Source organism: Nicotiana tabacum, chromosome 22, assembly GCF_000715075.1.
Source record: "Nicotiana tabacum cultivar K326 chromosome 22, ASM71507v2, whole genome shotgun sequence".
NCBI lineage: Eukaryota > Viridiplantae > Streptophyta > Magnoliopsida > Solanales > Solanaceae > Nicotiana > Nicotiana tabacum.
In genome coordinates, this window is record NC_134101.1 from 205,229,372 (window position 1) to 205,249,618 (window position 20,247).

The following is a 20,247-nucleotide window of genomic DNA, read 5'->3' on the forward strand; positions in this document are numbered from 1 at the left end:
AAATGAGATCGTATTTTTAGTCTCGTTCGTGGGAAAAGAATAAAATTTGGGCTCAAACAACCCATTTTTAAGCCTAATTTTCGGACCTAGTCCATAATTCCCAAGCCCATAATTCTTAGGCCCATACCCCCTAACCTTAAAAAACCCTATAAAACAAACAATACACAAGACCCTAAGAGAAAAATAGACAAACAATAACGTCTAAGAGGACCTAAGACCACAATCAGCCGTTTTGACAAAAAAATGAGGACATAAAAATTCTGACCTCGAGCCTAGACATATACACAAAAAGCAGTGCCGTTCACAAGGAACCCCACTCCCCTGATCGATCATTTTCTTCTATAAAGAAGAAGTAGCCATTTTCGATGGTGGCTGCTGAAGCAAAAACAGCAGCCTTCATCACCAAAACCATCCGTAAACAGTGGCTCAAACACTACTTTTTTCGCCGAGAAACAGTCTTGAAGTAGTCCCAAAAAATAGTTCAGCCGAGATTTGAGGTTGTTGGCGAGGGTGCCATTTGTAGTTTTCTGTCAGAGTTCCTATTGCAATGCTTGTTTTCAGTTTGGAGTCGACTGGGAGGAGTTCGTCGTTGTACTAGTTTACATCAATTTTAAGTTAAACTGAGGTCCAATTTCTCTTCCTTCTTACAAACTTGTTTTCCTTAGTTTGCTGCAGAGTGAAGGACTTTATGAAAGGTTCTGTTGTTTGATTTTATTGTTTGCGTGTTAATATATTCTTAATAGAGTAGTTGCTATGTTGAATCAATGTTTCTTTAATTTAGAACGTGAAAATGAATTGGTTTGAGTTGCTGTGTTTAGTTAGAATAATTAACATCAAAACAATACTTCAATCTTCTTCTTTCCTTTTTTTTCCACGGTGATGTGCATGTTTGCTTTCCTTTATTAATTAATTATTATGGAGATTGACTGTTAGTTAAAGTTGATATCTAATATAGCATGTTATGAATCAATGTTTTTTTAAAAAAAATTAAATTTGTGTTTTATGCACTGTTAGCCTAAACATCCGTTATTGTTAAAATTGGCAATTAATTTATTATGATGTGTTAAGTTGTATTGACAGTATAGTGCCCCATAATCACAGGCCTTTAAGGCATAATCTCAAAAGTAGTTTAGTAAAATTCATAAACCTCGTAGTTTGCTTTAGGCGCGCTATAATAAAATATTATAGCTATGGGTACGGTTCCCGTGACGTAGTTGTGATTTGTAATTACTAAAATCCGGGTGTACATTTCATATGACCCGATTCTAATTTTTAACAAGGTTAAATAGAACGTGTTGTAAACCGTGGGTGCATTTCATGTAGCGTGGCTGACGATGTGTTCTAAATAACCTTGAATTTTCCTAAAGAATATTAAAAGCGGTTTTAAAGTTAAAATATGCACATAGGCTCAAAAGTGTTCTAAAATCAGATAATTAGGCCAATAATAATAGTTGAGCGACCCTGCTAGAACCCGGGAATACCTAACACCTTCTCCCGGTTTAACAAAATTTCTTACCCGGATTTCTATATTTGTAGACCGTAATTAGAGTCAATCTTCCTCGATTCAGGGTTTTAAACCGGTGACTTGGGACACCATAAATTATCCCAAGTGGCGATTCTGAATTTTAAATAAAATAATCCCGTATTGACTATCACTTAAATTGGAAAAAACTCCCTTATACCCTTGTGGTGTAGTAAAAAGGAGCCCACCTGGAGAACAAAGGGAAACATCTCAAGTATCAAGGAAAAATAGTGCGAATGTTGGTAATCAAGCACCCACTTGGAGAATAAAGGGAAAACAACAATATTCAAAGGAAGACAACAATAGGAGCCCACCTGGAGAACAAAGGGAAACAGTTCAAGTCTCAAGGAAAAACAGTGCGAATGTTGGTAATCATGCACCCACATGGAGAACAAAGGGAAATCAACAATGTTCAAAGGAAGATAGTAATCAGGAGCCCACCTGGAGAACAAAGGGAAACAATTCAAGTCTCAAGGAAAAATAGTGCGAATGTTGGTAATTAGGCACCCACCTGGAGAACAAAGGGAAATCAACAATGTTCAAAGGAAGACATCAATCAGGAGCCCTCCTGGAGAACAAATGGAAACAGTTCAAGTCTCAAGGAAAAACAGTGCGAATGTTGGTAATCAAGCACCCACTTGGAGAACAAAGGGAAAGCAGCAATGTTCAAAGGAAGACAGCAATCAGGAGCCTACCTGGAGAACAAAGGGAACAACAGTTCAAGTCTTAAGGAAAACAGTGACAATGTTGGTAATCGGTCACCCACCTGGAGAACAAAGGAAAAACAGCAATGTTCAAAGGAAGACAGCAATCAGGAGTCCACTTGGAGAACAAAGGGAAACAATTCAAGTCTCAAGTAAAATCAGTGTGAATGTTGGTAATCATGCACCCATATGGAGAACAAAGGGAAAACAACAATGTTCAAAGGAATACATCAATCAGGAGCTCACCTAGAGAACAAAGGGAAACAATTCAAGTCTCAAGAAAAAATAGTGCGAATATTGGTAATCAGGCACCCACCTGGAGAAAAAAGGAAGAGTAGCAATGTTCAAAGTAAGACAACAATCAGGAGCCCACCTAGAGAACAAAGGGAAACAATTCAAGTCTCAAGGAAAAACAGTGCGAATGTCGGTAATCAGGCACCCACCTGAAGAACAAAGGGAAAACAACAATGTTTAAAGGAAGACAATAATCAGGAGCCCACTTGGAGAACAAAGGGAAACAGTTCAAGTCTCAAAGAAAAACAATGCGAATGTTGGTAATCAGGCACCCACATGGAGAACAAAGGAAAAGAAACAATGTTCAAAGGAAGATAGCAATCAGGAGCCCACCTGGAGAACAAAGGAAAACAGTTCAAGTGTCAAGGAAAAATAGTGCGAATGTTGGTAATTAGGCACCCACCTGGAGAACAAAGGGAAAGCAACAATGTTCAAAGGAAGACAACAATCAGGAGCCCACCTGGAGAACAAAGGGAAACAGTTCAAGTCTCAAGGAAAAACAATGCGAATGTTGGTAATTAGGCACCCACCTGGAGAACAAAGGGAAAGCAGCAATGTTCAAAGGAAGACAGCATTCAGGAGCCTACCTGGAGAACAAAGGGCAACAGTTCTGGTCTTAAGGAAAACAGTGAGAATGTTGGTAATCGGTCACCCACCTGGAGAACAAAGGAAAAACATCAATGTTCAAAGGAAGACAATAATCAGGAGCCCACCTGGAGAACAAAGGGAAATAATTCAAGTCTCAAGGAAAAACAGTGTGAATATTGGTAATCATGCACCCATCTGGAGAACAAAGGGAAAACAACAATGTTCAAAGGAAGACATCAATCAGGAGCCTACCTGAAGAACAAAGGAAATGATTCAAGTCTCAAGGAAAAACAGTGAGAATATTGGTAATCAAGCACTCACCTGGAGAACAAAGGGAAAGTAACAATGTTCAAAGTAAGACAACAATCAGGAGCCCACCTAGAGAACAAAGGGAAACAATTCAAGTCTCAAGGAAAAACAGTGCGAATGTCGGTAATCAGGCACCCACCTGGAGAACAAAGGGAAAGAAACAATGTTCAAGTGAAGACAACAATCAGGAGCCCACCCGGAGAACAAAGGGAAACAGTTCAAGTCTCAAGGAAAAATAGTGCGAATGTTGGTAATCAGGCACCCAACTGGAGAACAAAGGAAAAGCGGCAATGTTCAAAGGAAGACACCAATAAGGAGCCCACCTGGAGAACAAAGGGAAGCAGTTCATGTCTCAAGGAAAAATAGTGCGAATGTTGGTAATTGGTCACCCACCTGGAGAACAAAGGAAAAGCAGCAATGTTCAAAGGAAGACGAAATCAGGAGCCCACCTGGAGAACAAAGGGAAACAGTTCAAGTCTCAAGGAAAAACAGTGCAAATGTTGGTAATCAGGCACCCACCTGGAGAACAAAGGGAAAGCAGCAATGTTCAAAGGAAGACAACAACCAGGAGTCCACCTGGAGAAAAAAGGGAAACTATTCAAGTCTCAAGGAAAAACAATGCGAATGTTGGTAATCAGACACCCACCTGGAGAACAAAGGGAAATCAGCAAAGTTCAAAGAAAGACGATTCAAGTTCAGCAATTAGGCGTCCACCTGAAAAACAAAGGGAAACAAGTCAAGTTTTGAGAAAAAGCAGTGCAAGTGTTGGGAATCAGGCACCCACCTGGAGAACAAAGGGAAAGCAGCAATGTTAAAAGGAAGATGGTTCAAGTTCAGCAATCAAGCGTCCACCTAGAGAACAAGGAAAGCAGTTCAAATTTCATAGGAAGGCAAGAGAAACAGTTCAAGGTTAGCAATCAGGCGCCCACCTGGAGAATAAGGGAAATTAGTCCAAGTTTCAAAGGAAGATAGTTTGAGTATTGGCAATCAGGCGCCTACTTGGAGAATAAGGGAATTCACTTCAGAATGCAATTCAAGTCAACAACAAAAGAAGCTCGTGGCAAGAATGCCAGTCGCAGTCTGAGATGATCAACAGAAGTTAGTCACAATCCAAAAAAAAAAGAAAAACAATAAATGAATCCAAACGCAGAAGTTGAAGAAAGATGTGAGGCACTCAAGACATGGCTGAGGTCACAAGCACTGCATGTCTGATCTTGATCCGAAAAAGCTGAAGAAGAATAAACTAGCCCTACAGCTAGCAAGCATCAATGTGCAAATCTAAAGTCTGCATGAAGAACCATTCAAGACTCAAGATCAAGCTTCAGAAGACTTATAGATAGGAATCTTGTAACTCATAGTTAACAGGCTTAGTTAGTCTTTTTCATTTTGATTTTGATGTAATAACAGGACCGCAGACCGGAATCTCGACGGAACAGCACCTCGATCGACTCTCCACCTCGGCATACTCCATTATCTCACTCACTTCTTAACTAACGTGGCCTGATTCCTTTATAGAAAAGGATATGTAGGCAGCTCAGATACCAGGGCTCGGTCACATTCCCCTTTCTTTTAGCTTTTGGTCTCTTTAAATAAGGGTCGGGGTCAAAAAGCCCGTCTAGTCGTTCTTTGTCTCAAAATACTTCGTGTTTCCAGTCAAAGAGGGGCAGCTGTAGACATGTGATTTTTGACCCTCCCCAAGATTTTTTATATTTTAGCATGTAAATATTTAGTTTAGACCTAATATCTTTATTTCAAATAATTTTGACTCTATTACTTTATTTCGTCACAAAAAAATAAAAATTACAAAAATATTTTAGTTTACATATCTTTCATAAATTTAATTAAAAAAATACAAAAATAGTACCTCATTTTTATCTTTATATAATCTGGAAAATAAAAAATATAATAGTTTTATGTTTTAATATAGTTTAGTTTAATTAATTAGGATTAGTTTTTGCATTGTGTAGTATTTTTATTTTATATGAAAGAGAGTTAATTAAGGTGTTAGACCACAATTTTAAGAGTTTTAGAGCTCAATTCTTGGCTCAATTCGGATTAGCCCATTAAGCCCAATACCCAATACCCATTAAGCTAACCCTAGGGACCCTTCTAGACTCTTCTTTGGAATAAAAAATAAATAAAAAGATCCTAAGGACCTAAGAGCAATTAGAAAAAGAATACACAAAAATATAAACCTAGATTCTAGACTCCAAAAAGGAGGGGCATCAGCAGCGCCACATAACAAAAAAAAAAAAACCCCTTGAACTGGTCTTCTTCTTCGCCCCCCATCAAAAGACCAGAGCAAGAAACCAAGAACCCCCCAACGATCTCATCTTCTTCATGAAGATTTAACATCACAAAACCCTAGAATCTAGCTCTATCTCCATATCAATCGCTGCCGCCTTCACTCCTACTGTCTACGACCACTCAAGTTCGCCGACATCCTCCCCGTCGAGACTTCTTCCTCTCGAACTAAAACACACGCACACGCCGAAGCAACATAGAAGCAAATACAGTGAACAAAAAAAGGGTTGAAAACAGTGAGGAGCCCAAAAGCTCGTTTAACATTCTTTTTCAGCGAGTCTCGAGTTTTTTTGGCTGAGTTTCGGTGACTGAGCTTCGATGACTGTTCTGCTGGTTCCTTCTCAAGGTTGAATCCATCTTGGAGCTCATTTGTGAGATCTGTTCGGTGCTAGATATTGAAATTTTTGAGTTCGTCGAGGTCCGGTGCGTCGAGGTCGTCTACTGTAGCTCTGGCCGGATTTTTCTTGTTCATTGTTTTCAAAAACATATTGCTATATAAAGGTCCATCTCTCTTCTCTTTGTCTTACTGATTTAGTTGACTTAGAGTGATCTTTCCTTTATGGTTGAATATGTTCAATTTATGGTATTGTCACCTAAATCTATCCGATTTTGATGTGAATAACTGAAATTTTATTTGGTTTCGTGATCGTTTCATTGATCTTACACTATTGCTGTCTCTATTCTCTTTTTGTTCCCCTTCGAAACTTGGAGCTTATTCCCTTTAGCTTGCCTTGTGGTGAGAAAGAGCTTGAACTAATGTTTTGGTGAAATGAAAATTGTTCTTCTGAAATATGGGAAAAGGGATATTCAGTTCATTGTCCTAGATAGTCATGTGAGACATTTTGAACGTATCTTTTATTGACATAGTATTCACATTCAGAAACACATAAGGATACTATTGTTTTTATGTCACTGCTTTATTATTTGGTCCGCTAGTAGCATGCCTAGGCCGTCAGCACGTGGGCAGGCAAATGTTTAGGCACGTAATTAAATCATCGCAGCTGCGAGCATGGTTCCCGTAGCGTAGTTTTGATACCTAATTAGTTTTAAATATAGACATCCTTAGTTGAATGCTTTTTCCTTTAATAAATTGAGGTGTGCCATCCAACCACTTAGTCTATGGCCCTCACATTGATATCTTAACTAGTGTAAAATGCCTTGAACTCTCGTAGTTTACTTTAGGTGCATTAATTAAATAAATTGTCATAGCTATGAGTATGGTTCCCGTGACGTAGTTGTGATGCTTAATTTCTAAAATCCAGGGGTACATTTATGTGACCCGGCCACAATTTAATTTTAATAAAATAAACACATTGAGGATCGTGGGTACAGTTCCTGTAACATGATTTGCAAATGTGTCATCAATAATTAGTTGTACAACAATTGGATTATTAAAAGCGGTTTTTTAAAAAAAGTTTAAAAATGTACATAGGTCTCAAAGATGTTTTAAAATCAAATAAATAGGCCAATAATAACAATTGAGCAACCGTGCTAAAACCACGGAACTCGGGAATGGCTAACACCTTCTCTCGGGTTAACAGAATTCCTTACCCGGATTTCTATGTTTCGCGGACTATAAAACTGAGTCAATCTTTCCTCGATTTGTGATTTAAACTGGTGACTTGGGACACCATAAATTACCCCAAGTTGTGACTATGAATTTTAAATAAAATAATTCCGTTTTGATTGTCACTTAAATTGGAAAAAACTCCCTTATACCCCTTCCGGGGGTAGTAAAAAGGAGGTGTAACAAAGCTCAACCCAGAAAAATGCACGGTCGGGGTTGGCTCTAGCAAATTTCTCGGCTTCATGGTATCCAATCTAGGAATTGAGATCAACCCCGACAAAATCAAAGTTATCGAGGACATCACAATAGTAGTCATCGTAAAGGCTGTGTAGAGATTAACAAGGCACATAGATGCCCTTGGGAGATCCATCTCGAGGTCCTACGATAAGAACAATGGATTCTCTTTGTTGCTGAAGATGAAGAATAAGTTTACATGGACTCCGGAATGCCAACAGGCCTTGGAGGAGCTTAAACAGTACTTGTCGAGCCCGCTACTACTTCACATGCCGAGTGCAGACGAATAACTTTACTTGTATCTGGCAGTATCGGAGATAGCGGTAAGTGGAGTCCTAATCCGAGAAGAACAAGGTACACAATTCCCTATCTTTTATGTTAGTCGGACCTTAGGTGAGGCCGAAACTAGGTATCCCCATTTAAAAAAATTAGTGCTCGCTTTGATAAGCGCCTCTAGAAAACTAAAACCATACTTTCAAAGTCATCCCATATGTGTCGTAACAAGCTATCCTCTTTGAAATAATTTGCATAAGCCCGAGCTTTTGGGACGATTGGCCAAATGGGCCGTAGAAATCAGCGGTTGCGCTATTGAGTATCGACCCCAAACAACCATCAATTCTCAAATTTTGGTAGACTTCATGGCTGACTTTACACCGGCCCTGGTACCTGAGGTTGAAAGAGAATTATTAGTTAACTCGGGTACATCTTCGAGAATCTGGACCCTCTTTATAGACGGTGCTTCGAGCGTAAAGGGGTCCGAACTCGGCATCGTGCTAAAACCACCCATAAGTAACGTGGTTAAACAATCTATTTGAATTGTAAAATTGACTGACAACAAGGACGAATATGAGACCAAATGGTAGGTCTTGAACTAGCAAAGGCTTGGGAGCAGAGGTGATCGAAGCTAAAAGCGACTCCCTCCTCGTTGTGAATTAGGTTAACGGAACCTTTGAAGTTCGAGAGGAACAAATGCAAAGATACCTGGATAAGCTACAAGTAACTTTACACCGATTCAAGGAATGGACTTTGCAACATGTGCCTCGAGATCAAAATAGCAAAACCGATGCCCTTGCAAACCTAGGGTCATCAGTTGAAGACAACGAACTCAATTCGGGGGTTGTTGTACAACTCATGAGGTCGGTGGTCGAAGAAGTCCATGTCGAGATAACCTCCACAAGTTTGTCTTGGGATTGGAGAAACAAATCATAAAGTATTTGAAGAACGAAAATCTTCCCTCAGACTTAAAAGAATCGAAAACACAAAAGAAGCACGATTCACCTTGTCTGAAGACGGGACCTTGTTCAGAAGGAAGTTTGATGGTCCCTTAGCAATATATTTAGGACCGGGAGATACCGAATATGTTCTAAGGGAAGTCCACGAGGGCACTTGCAAAAATCATTCCGGTGCCGAATCATTGGTCCACAAAATAATCAAAGCCGGATACTACATGATCGACATGGAGAAAGATGCGAAAGAGTTTGTTTGAAAACGTGATAAGTGCCAAAAACATGCATAAATGATTCATCAACCCGGGTAGCTACTCCATTTGGTCTTGTCCCCATGGCCATTTATGAAGTGGGGAATGGAAATCGTTGGTCCTCTTCCATGAACCCCAGGTAAGGCTCCATTTATTTTATTTATGACTAATTATTTCTCTAAGTGGGTTGAAGCACATGCTTTCGAGAAAGTCAGGTAGAAGGAAGTCATCGACTTCATTTGGGATCACATCATATGTCGATTGGGGATGGCTTCCGAAATTGTATGCTATAATGGAAAGCAGTTCATTGGCAGCAAGGTGACTAAATTTCTCGAATATCACAAGATCAAAAGAATCCTATCAACATCTTATCATCCCAGTAGAAATGGACAAGCCGAATCGATCAACAAAACCATCATCCAAAACCTTAAGAAGAGGCTAACCGATGCAAAAAGAAAGTGGAAGGAAATTCTACCCGAGGTTCTTTGGGCATACCGTACAACATCAAAGTCTAGTACTGGGGCTACCCCTTTCTCATTAGTTTATGGTGCCGAAGCTCTGATACCGGTCGAGGTTGAAGAATCGAGTATCAGGTTCCAATATGCAACAGAAGAATCAAATAACAAGGATATGAATACGAGCCTAGAATTATTAGATAAAAGATGTGAAGCCACCCTCGTCTGATTGGCCGCCCAAAAAATAATGGATCGAGAGATACTACAATCGAAGAGCCAATATTCGATATTTCAACATTGGGTATCTGGTACTAAGGAAAATCACCCTCAACACCCAAAATCCGAATGAAGGGAAATTGGGCCCAAACTAAGAAGGACCGTACCGGATTCTCGAAGTCACCAGAAAAGGATCCTACAAACTCAGGATGATGGATGGAGAAAAATTACCGAGCAATTGGAACGTATCTCACCTAAAATGATATTACTACTAAGGTACGATCATTTCTATTTCTTTTTGTTTTAAACTAACACTTGTAGGTGGTCAACAAGAAACAACGATGGATTTATCGGCATGAAGTCTTTAGGTCAAAAAGCATGCGTTGCACTCTTTTTTCCTTAGACCGATTTTGTCTCAAATGGGTCCGGTGAGGTTTTTAATGAGGCAATAGTGGATCATGCTAACTTAGAATCAAAGGCAGATCACGAATCGGTATCAAAGACTGTGTTTGCAGTATCCGAGATTTCTCTTCAATCAACCCCAAATACCGGGGGGGGGGGGGGGGGGGGATTACCCTCGGATATCGAATTGTTCTAGCAAGGAAATTATTTCGAAATAGAAGGGTGTTGATAGGTAGGATCTATTGTAAGGGCCAAACGGTTAAAACAAACTGTGCCTACATAGATTCCTCGATCCGTGACATAAAACATGTACGCATGTGTGACTATTTTTGACAAGAATAAAGAGGTGTACTTTCATTGCAACTATCTTATGTCTTGGAAAAATTTCCACTTTACAATCCCATACTTTCGATCGCTTAAGAAAAGGCTCACGGGCTAATTATAATCAATGTTCGGACGGTCGCTCTCTCACTCCGGGACTATCATTTGGAAACCGACTTCGAAATAGATTGAGTTATTAAAAAATCGGGGATGCAAGACCTATTAGGAAACCCTCGAATATTAAAGGCCACGACCATATCCACTCGGGGACTGTTATCTTAGGTAAGCCTGGATAACTGGATGAAGCAAGCCGATTGATCTACACCCAAAATTAAAAGTCCACTGCCATATTAGCACGACTTAGAGACGTTTAAAACCGTAACAAAAATAGGCCTTAAAAATTTACATAACCAGTTCTAAAGGCTAACCCTTGGCAAAAACTATATTTTGAAATCACTTATTTTGGGAGAAAGTTCCTGATGACACCAAATCCAAAACGCCTCAAAACTAAAATGTGAAGGCATGATTTGTTCAAACTTATACAACTTAAGTTGTCTTGTTCTAAGAGACTCTGACCTTTGTGAATACAAGAAATGAAACAAAGGAAAAGTTTGAGAGTCGAAAAAGGTAGAAAGCCTCGAAAAAGATAAAAAAGAAAGCAAAAATAAAAGGCCTAGTAGCCTGGTCTTCGTCAGAGCATCATCTCCATTCTCAGGATCTTCGCCATCTTTGGATCCGCTTAGGCTCTCGGAGTCTTCCTCAAGAAAGGCCAGCTTCCAAGCTCTGTCTCCTCTGCTTTGGCAATCTCGAGTTCAGCCACAACATCAAAACCTTGAGCCTAAACCTCATCGAGGGCTGCCCTTCGAGCTTGCCATTTCGCATCATCCACCATACTCCTGGCCTTTTCCTAGATGGTGTAGACGTCAACCTTAAATTGGGCCACTTTAGCAGTAGCTTTAGTGTTGTCCATGTCCACCTCAAATTTGGCCACCTCGAGTTCGTTGGCCAAGTTTTCCTTATTAGAGACGGCCAAATCCAGTTAGGACTGAAGCTCCTCAATTTTCATGGCCTGCACTAAGGTTTTCTCCTTTGCAGCCCGAAGTTGAGACTCGACCGACTCCAGCTCTGCTTGGACGACCTCTTTTTTTGAAGCTAAGATATCCATACACCCCTTGAACTTTTCATCTTCGACTCGTATGTCATCTATTTGTCTCTGAAGGTCCTTGATCTATTCGAGCCTCTATCGAACCTACCGAATTGGATCTTTAGTTATTGTCTACAACTCATCTTCACTATTGTAAAGCACTCGTAATACCTGCTCAGCCATCTCAGCATGCTCATTTTGAGCTGTTACCAAATCTACCTGAAGCTTCTTACTAAGAAGCTTGTATGTATCACTTTTCTCAATGAGGTCCCAAACCTCAGCCTTATGCTCCTCCCAGATTCGAAGGAAGGCCTCGTGATACAACGCCGAAGCCTACAAATAAGGAAGAAAATATTAGAATTATCTACAATTCAAAGATTAAAAAATATAATGAAATCTCCCTTTAAGTTACCTGATTCAATGTGTGCTGGGCCTTGTTTAATAGACAAGAAACTTCTACCGCATCCATCGCGGCTTGGTCCTCTTTGGTCACCAAGCATCTCAGGTAGCTAGCAATCCCCACGTGGGGAGAGAAGACCCAGACATACTCTAGGATAGTAAGCACTATGGTACACCTACGATCAAGGTTAGCAATGGGGGTCGGGAACTGGTCCACTAGTTTTGCGCTCGATGAAGACCTAGCGACGTCTGGTGACAATGTTTTCTTCGGCACCAAAAGTCACCAAGCTCGATGATATCTCCTAAAGCTTCAAACTCTACCCCATCCAGGAAGCCGTGGATGTCAACTTGCCCCTGAAGACCCTCGCAAGAGCGACCTACCAAGTTAGCGGCCTCGCAGATCGTGGCGTCCAAAATTGAAGGGACTCGGAGATATCAATCACTCTGAGATCATCCCTCGGGACATCTTCAACTATTCAAGAAGCCTCACCTCCGGTTCCTTCCTCTATCATCTCAGTTTAAGACGGAGTGGACTCGATTTTTTCTAGCTCTAGAACTTCGACCGAAGCTCCCTCGCCAATTTCCTCCAGTTCGGGAGGCTTTTATGTCGAAGCACCAACCCGAGCATGGTCTACCAGCTGGGAGTTGTCTTGTTCCTGCTCTTCTTCGGACTTATCCCTCAATCAGCGTATTGAGTCCAAAGGCATAGTAACGGCACTCCCCTTGGGCATGCGAGATCTCCTCGCCGGTCTTTTCTTCTCTGGGCCCGGGGAACTCGGAGCCTCTTTCCTCTTTTTCTCTTGGGCCTGCTTCAAAGAAGGTGGTTGGGGAAGGACTTCTTTGTCACCACATGGAGGTATCATTGTAATATCCTTCCCAAGACCTACAAAAGAAAAAGGATGAGTAATTTTGAGAAGAAGTGTAGGTAATAGCCATTCCAGGGAAGAAACCTACCATGATTACGGGCCTCTTATTGGCCCTTCGACAACTCTATCAAGTCACGCTCGGAGTAGGGTCTCTGTGACACTAGGCTTCCGACCCATTGCTTAAGTTCCAGAATTGGTTCGGGCATCTGGGCCACAGTTGTAACACCAAAACATATATGAGCAAAGGAAATATGAAGTAAAGCAGCAAATTAAACATTCAAGGTGAAGTGTACTTATGTTTCATGTTCCACTTCTCAAGGAACATCATATCTTCAGCAGGGATCAGGTCTGAAGTCTTTTTTCGGACAAATCTACCCATCCAGCCTCGATCTCAAGGCTCGTCTATGCTAGAGAACTGGGCTCTATTGGCCCGGTGGACAAGCTTAATCAGTCCCCCATCGATAGAGCAGGGGACTATAGAGGCGCATAAGGTGATCGAGGGTGAATGAACATCCCTCAATTTTTCTTGTGAAAAAATGGAGGAGAATGACTATTCTCTAAAATAAAGGGTGGATTTTGCCAAGGGTGACATCGTACCTCATGCAAAAGGCGACGATGATGGGTCTAAGGGACCCATTGTGAAGGGGTAAGTGTAAACACTCAGATACTCCTCCACGTGAGTGGTGATCAATTCCTCAGGAGTAGGAACTATTACATCCTTATTCACCCAATTACACTCATCTTTTACCCTTTTGAGGATGTCTTTGGTAGTGGTGTATATATACCTCGAGATCGGTTCACATCGGCCCGGCACCGCGGGAGTCTTTTTGAGCTTAAAGTCAGCGATGGTTTGGCACCCTAGCGGAACGAATTCCTCAGGGTAGGGTTCCGCCGGAGCCTCATCGCTGGCGGGTCGTGATGAAGAAGCGGCCTCCTTTTGTGGCAGATTTTGGAAGTTTTAGACATTGATGAACAAGAGAAATGAGGATTAGGATGATACACGATTTGATTAAGGTTCAAGGAATTTGGGTGTGAAGATTGTAAAGTAGAGAGACTTGTTGAAGAAAAAGCAAAGCTGTTGATACTCAATTATTCCCTATATATTTCTAATATACATAAATGCTTTCAAAATAGCATACATATGCATATATAAGCATGCACAATGTCTTTATCATTTTTTTTTGTAATTTTTAAAGGTTTTAAGTTGATTTACTTCTTCCTTTTTACTTATAAAAATTCCAATAATTATCCTTCAAATTATTTTTATAATAATTTAACCATCTAAATCCTATATTTATGCCAAAATATTGCTTAAATATTTTTTTGCGCATTTTCTACAATTGTATTTGCATTTTTAAGGCCAATTTGTATAAAATTGCAATATTAGCCTCATTAGTGTACAATTACGTTTTATATGCATAAAATGATCTTCTATACTTTTAAAATGTTAAATATTTATTTTAAACATTTTTAGTACACGAAATTATTTTTAGAAATCATTTATCATTTATTATAAATTGTATAAGGTTAAATTGGCTATTTAAAATTTAGCCAAATCATATTTCAATTATAGCCTCAATTAAACCCAATACCCATCCCAATTTCAGGCTAAAATACCCGACCCGTACCCTAAACACACTTACCCGACCCAGAACCCATTAGACCATGGCCGTTGATCTGAACCCGTATTGATTCTTGCCTTTTTTAACTCTAAACGACCCCTAACCCTAACTCATTATCCCAAACCCGCCGCCTCTGTATTCTCTCATCTCCTCTCCTCACCCTCAAACCCTAGGCCTTAAGCCATCGACTTCACATCTCCGGTCATCTCCGACGACTTCTCATCATCTTCTAAGCCTCCAATGGCTTCCCTCATGCCATGCCTGCCTTCCCTAAGGTCTTCAAGGGCCCAAGGCCATGCCGACATGCATCTAGGGTTCGTCACTTGTCTGTTCTTGGCTACTCCATCATGATTTCAAGCAAAATCATACTGTATTTGCAACGATTCTTGGGTTTTTTAAGCAGGTTCTTCATCTCTATGTGGATTTCTCTCGAAACCCTAATCTCTTTTCTATACCTCCTAGATCTGTACAGATATAAGACGATTTGATTTTGTATCTTCATTGTTTTACACTATCCTTGAGATTCTTTGCAAGAATCGTTGATTTTAAGTGTTTTCACCTCCTTCTAAGACTAGGGTTTTCAGAACTTTTTTTTAAATCTGATTCTTTGTGTTTAAACTTCTATTTCTTGCATATTTTTGACTCATTCTATGATTTTACTACCTCTTCAACTCGTCTATTTTGAAAGCCCTAATTTTCTAGGTTTCTTCGTTTGGTTCTGTATATTAGCATGACTGATCGTTTCTTGTTTGAGTTTCTATGACTATCTTACCTCAAGTATGTTCCTAATGTGTTTTTAGCCTAACTTATATCACCTCTATGTGCTTGTATTCATCTTGACTATTTAAGACTTGCCTACTTCTATCAGTGCTGTTTAACCTTCATGTTTGCTATATCTGGTTATTCTTATCTTACTCTATTTATATGCTGAACACTGAATCATGACTTTCTCTTTGATTGATTATGGATTCCCTATTTAATGGTGTGATTGGAAGACCTTCCTTTAAACCTTCGATTCTTACCCTTTCTATTCAAATTGATTGATTCGCCTACCTTGTCTACATTGGTATTTTATTCCTACTAACTATTTCCCTAATTAGAGTTTTCTGAACTTAGCCCTAATTATTTACCCTATACTTACTGAATTTGAAATTTTTCCTTATTGGTCGTACATTGATTTCTTTCCTTATTTGTTATCTGTTCTTACCATTTGAACTAATTCCCTTAAGTTAAGGAAGTACTTGTACTGATTTTACTCTAATTGGGTCTGAGTTCCATAATTACTATACTATTGTGATTCTTGCCTTATTTTACCTAGTTTCGAACTACTATATATACATACTTGTTTACCGTGAAAATGGTAACAACAATCAAATTTGTAAATAGGATTCTAAAAATACGTGATCTATTCTCGAGCTAGTTTTTACAGCAGTTAATGCTAAGAATACTAGGTTTAATGATAAAATGCGAGGTAAAAAGAGGCAGTAACCAAACCGAAGGTGGCCTGTTCCCGGATGCAAAGCCGGTCGACGGGGACCTCGGGGCCAAGGTTCGAGCTGAGCTCGAGCTACCGAGGGCAGTTGGGAATGGGATAACAGGCAGAGATATGATTAAGCAAGGCTCTATGTTACCAATATTAAACAATATAGTGAGGAACAAATAGGTGAATGATAAATGCTAAAGTGGCCTCAGACCAATGAGAATGAACAACTCAGAAGAAAAGAGAGAGAGAGAGAGGGAGATATTATTGCATTTGTGGAGAAATGAAGCGACAACCTCTTTACAAGGTATGGTGATTCCCCCTTATATAAGAGAAGAGACTCGGCTACAAGTATGTAGAGATCAATTACAAAGTCCGGAGGTGGGATGGCTTGACGTGATGCCTTAGTATAGGCTCTAGATAGGCTAGTCCTGTCAGACATAGCCATGTGCCTTGGGGGCTTTCCCCTCTGTCCTGGCTTCGATCTTTGTTTCCTCCGATTCGGGTTTCGACGAGCCCTAAAGTCGGGAATGCGGTCACGGTCTCCCGCCCTCAGGGTCCCGAGGCATGCTTCCGAAATGTCTTGACAGCGAGAAATCAAGTTTTCTGATTTCGCCGCATACAGATAGTCTCCGCGTTTCCCATAACGAAGAGATGGGAAATTATTCTCACACTTGACTCCTCGAGCTTCTTTTGGCGATGCCATATCGATGATGCGACTCCTGGTGTGAGCTTCACAGTGATTGGACATCCACAAGCTCGTGCTTTTCAACTTCATTAATTGCACTCATGATTCTCGTTTTTCAAGGTAAATGTACCGCCGTCGGTTCGACTGTGTCATAATCTCCTATAAATGAGGGTGCCTTGGCTTTGATTTTCCTATCCCAGTGCTTCCGTTGGCTCGCTTGCCTTTACCTTCTTATCATCTTCTTTCACCCCTGATCATCATGCTAGGGGCTTATGACTTTAAGGCCATTTGGAGGAGTTTTCTTAGACCGTGTTGTGGCCTTCTACCGGAGCTTTCCTTCATCGATCATAAGCATGCTATCCCGCTATTGCTATTGTTATCGGTATGCTGGCCCTTGCTGTTGCTGCTGGCCCGAGGTGATGAGGGACGGGGAGTTAGTTTCTCTCTTATGTACATAGCCGTTCAGATTATGCACTGCTGCTCAAAAGGGGGCTCAGATTATACGCCATTGCTCACCTTCATACCCCGGCTCGACGTGGTGCTCTACTCCGAGTTGGGGGCTTACATGGCTAGACGTTCCAAGAAGTGGATTCAAAGTAACTGCGCAAGCGGGACTGAGGATTGTTCGGTCCGCTGTCTCTCCGAGGCTTCCTTGGCCAAAGCGGGTCCTCGAGCTTTGGAGAGCTATGGCATTTTTTCATCCCTCCCTACTACTCAACTTTTACCTTGGGGATATCAGTGTGGAAAGTTGGGATGAAACTTCCGAGGAGGTGTGTCCGAAGGCACCTGCTGTGGACTTTCGAAGGTGGATCAGTCTTCGGGCTTTCACCTTGCGTATGCATCCCTTTGTCTCTTCCTTTAGGCATAGAGATCCTCCGTAGGCCATTGTAATTGTATGTAATGACCTCTCGAGGGCTACTTGTACACAAACTTTTATGAATAAGAATATACCCCGTTGATTTCCGCTTTCGAACTTTGCTTTGTTTCTGTATGCTCTCATTCCCTTCGAGGCCCTTTGAACACTTTCTTTTGTTTGTTGGCTCCTGATATTGGGCATGGGCGTCCGTCCCGGTCTTCTGTTGATCGGCATGGCCCTCTTTCGAACCCATCATCGTACTTCGGACCAATCTTGGATTGATCTGATAGGTCCGGGCTATCGAGGCCCTCCGAGTTGTATGGATATCATGCGTCGAATTTTGGGGACTTCGGGAATATTACCCTGGATGAAGGTCATCTTCGGGTACTTGGGGGCCCCTATTGATCTTGATGTAGATAGCCCCTTTAGAATATATATGATAGACTTCTGCTGAGGAGTTTGCCTATATTCGGGCGCTTCCTCGGACCTTCGTGGAGCTTTCGCGATCAGAGCTTCCTGTGTTTTTGTTTCTCTTTTCAGAAAGAGGGGATCACGAGACCAGGTACTTGCCTTGTGTCAACTGTTGGCATTTGACGCTTCCCGAAGTCTGACTTCTTTGGGCCGGGGTTCTTGACATAGAGTGATATCTTAAGCTCAGAGATAATATGAACGGCCCCTCGAGTTTTGACTTCTCATTGGAGGATGCTTTTTGGATCAGGTATTTGTCACACCTCCTTTTTCCGCCCCGGCGAGGGGTGAAGGAGTTTTTCCAATTAAAGGACAATCGAAACGGGATTTATTTGTTTATTTCAGAGTCGCCACTTGGGAGATTTAGGGTGTCCCAAGTCACCAATTTAATCTCGAATCGAGGAAAAGAATGACTCCATATTACAGTCTGCGAACCAGAAATCCGGATAAGGAATTCTGTTAACCCGAGAGAAGGTGTTAGGCATTCCCGAATTCCGTGGTTCTAGCACGGTCGCTCAACTGTCATATTCGGCTTGATTATCTGATTTAATACATATTGAAGCTATGTGCGAATTTTAACTTTCAACCGCTTTTGTCATTATTATTATTATTTTTACAGGGAATTGCAATGTTGTGAAAATGTATCTCGAACCGCGTCACAATCAATGCACCCGTGGTTGTCGACACACTTTGACTCCGTTGAGATTTGGACTTGGGTCACATAAATGTGCACCCGAGATTAAGAAAATTAAATTATTAAAGGCGCGCCTAAAGCGACTAGCGTATCATTTACTTTGGGTAGGGCCGTGAAATTTGCTAAGCGGCCCGTCCCAGAATCTAAGAAATTTTAAAGCAAATATTTACTGAGGGCCCCGCAATTTTTGTATTTTTATTCGGCGAGGCTAATCTCATTCTTATTTTAAAAAAAGGGAATTTGCAACGTCATGGACACGCATCTTGAACCACGTCACAATCAATGTACCCGTGATTAGAGACACATTTCGACTTCGTTGAGATTTGGATTTGGGTCACATAAATGTGCACCTGTATTTAAGAAGGTAAGATTAATTAAGACGCGTCCTAAAGAAACTACGTATTGTTATTTTGGGTAAGGCCGTGGAGTTCGCTAAGCGGAATATCCCGACTTCTGAGTAATTAACACATACATTTTTTGTGAGGGTCCCGCAATCTGTGCGTTTTATTTGGCGAGGCACGTCTCATTTTTATTTAAAAGGTCGTCCTATAGTGGCTATGTTTTCTATTAAGTTTGTCTCTAATAATTAAAGAAGAAGAGTGGTCCAACTTTACTTACATGCTTACAAGTTAGTTATAGTTGGGATCCGAATATGATTTGCAAAATCCGAAACATGAATGCGTATATGAGCAGTCGTTTAGATATTACGGGCCCAGGCCCAATGTGCATAAAGTTAAACTCGTCCTGGACCACCCTTATTCCAATCGGGCCTATTCGATGTGTTTGATATATGTTTGGCATTTATAAACAATGGGGGAGGGGAAACTGAAATAAAACGTACTATTCGCCTTAATCAAGCCATATTCCTAACAACTTAAAACAGGCCACTTGTTTAAAGCAGGAACTATTGGGTACCTAACATGCTTCTCGACAAAACACTAAAGAACTAATAGAACATGGCTACTACAACATTAATCACTTTCAATTATAAGCAACACACAGGGTTTTCCAACTAAATGATACGCATAAAAGTTTAGTTACATCACAGCTAACTACATAGTTCTATTAGGGAAAGTAAATTATCATGCTGACAACCTATTTGTCAGTACATTTCTAAAGCTGGTTCGAAATAACTTCAGTTCTTCCAACATTCTTTGTATTCATGCTTCAAATTTCAACTTATATTTACAGTGTATCAGTCGTGTACCTGGTATAGGAAAGAAAAAGAAGAAGGGGAATGATCAGTAGAGCAGTATGTAACAACACAGCAACAGCAGCAACAGGGACAACCCAATAATAGACCAAAACGCAACAACAACTTAAGTGAAAACCCAGCAGAAACTTCAGAAAAACCCAACAACAACAAACTAGTGGACTTTCAGTCCAAACAGGGAACCAAGACACTTAACTGAAACAGTTTTTAGCAAGTAAAGAACCCAGGGAAGCTAACTGAAACCCAGCAGTGTGCGCAACCAAATCAGACCAAAGCAGAGAAAGAAAACAGGTGCAGAAACACAATGACTTCTACTTGTTATGTTTAGAAAACCATCACTCTTTTAACTCTCAACACTTAAAATTGTCCAGCCTCTAATTTCTGATTTTTCTCCCCTTAAACTCTGATGTGTAACCAAACAAAC